The sequence below is a fragment of the Macadamia integrifolia genome, unplaced genomic scaffold (assembly GCF_013358625.1).
Source record: "Macadamia integrifolia cultivar HAES 741 unplaced genomic scaffold, SCU_Mint_v3 scaffold3369, whole genome shotgun sequence".
Classification (NCBI taxonomy): domain Eukaryota; kingdom Viridiplantae; phylum Streptophyta; class Magnoliopsida; order Proteales; family Proteaceae; genus Macadamia; species Macadamia integrifolia.
In genome coordinates, this window is record NW_024869434.1 from 4,051 (window position 1) to 5,289 (window position 1,239).

General features: G+C 37.7%; 1 non-coding gene across 1 annotated transcript; it reads left to right on the forward strand.

Moving 5' to 3' along the window:
- The first annotated feature begins 329 nt into the window (after nt 1-329).
- LOC122068044 lies at nt 330-436 on the forward strand. The gene has a single exon (XR_006136953.1). It is a non-coding gene; the product is annotated as a small nucleolar RNA R71 (small nucleolar RNA).
- Nucleotides 437-1,239: the final 803 nt, after the last annotated feature.

A 1,239-nucleotide genomic window follows, 5' to 3' on the forward strand; every position in this document is an offset into this window, starting at 1 on the left:
CAGGGGACTGGCACCAAGCACAAATCTTAACCAAATTGACTGATGATGGCTCTCTAGGAACAATAGCCTCAATTCTCTTGATTAGGCTATCCAAATGGGCTTCCTTGGCTACTATTCCATCCACAAAATATCCTTTTCCTCCTATGGTTCTTTCACTCTCTTGGGTTGATTCTCACTCATGGGTTTTGTCAGCTAAGTCAAGTAAGAATTCCTATGCCTTTCCTTCATCTGTAAAGGATGTGAATCCCTCAGGGCACATAGACTCTATCATTTGTTTAGTTGGGTAATCAATACCCACATAAATTATTTGACATAAATGCCATAGGTCTAGGCCATGGTGAGGGCATTCTTAGAGTAGATCCTTGAATCTCTCCATAAATTTGAAAAATGACTCACTAGGCTTTTGCCTAAACTGAAGGATATCACTTCTAAGCCTATTAGTCTTGTGAGTTGGGAAAAACTTCTTAAGGAAGACAACTCTGAACTGTTCCCATGAGGTTATGAAATTTGTGGGTAACCCGTCCAACCACTTCTTAGCTTGGTCTTTCAATGCAAAAGTGATAAACCTAAGCTTAACAGCATCATCAGAAAGCTGTTGGATCTTAATTAGAACACATATCTCTTCAAATTCCCTTAGAAATAGGTTTGCATCCTCAAAGGTCAACTCATGGAAGTGGGGAAACATAGTGATGTATTGAGATTTGAGTTCAAAATTATTGCCTTGGGCTTGTGGTAGAACTATGCAGGAAGGTTGGGTTGTTCTAGCAGGGTAAAACCTATCTTTCAGAGATTTAGGTGAAGGGTTTTGCTGTTGGTCTGCCATATTGAAGGGTTTTAAAGAAAGCAAACGTATAGGGTCACTACTTGTTGGATCTCTTCTTTCTAACCGATTCTTAGTATTACGTACCCACCTAACACTCATGCAATAGAAAACTACCCACAACTAAAGTAAGACAAGCACAAAAGAATGGATAGCAAAACTTTATTTTTTTGAATTTTTTGATTTGTTTTGATTTTTTTTTTGGATTTTTGGGAGCTTACCAGCAAGGATCTAGGATTGCTCAGGTCAATTCCTGAGGTACTGCTACAGGGCGAAACCTGTCTTTATCATACTGTGAGGCATGATGACCTCCACCGATACAACTATTATTGCAAGTTGTTCTTCTCAGGAATTCAATAAAAGAAAAGGAAAAACAAAACAAAGCAAAAAATTAAAATTAAATAAATAAATAACTAAAA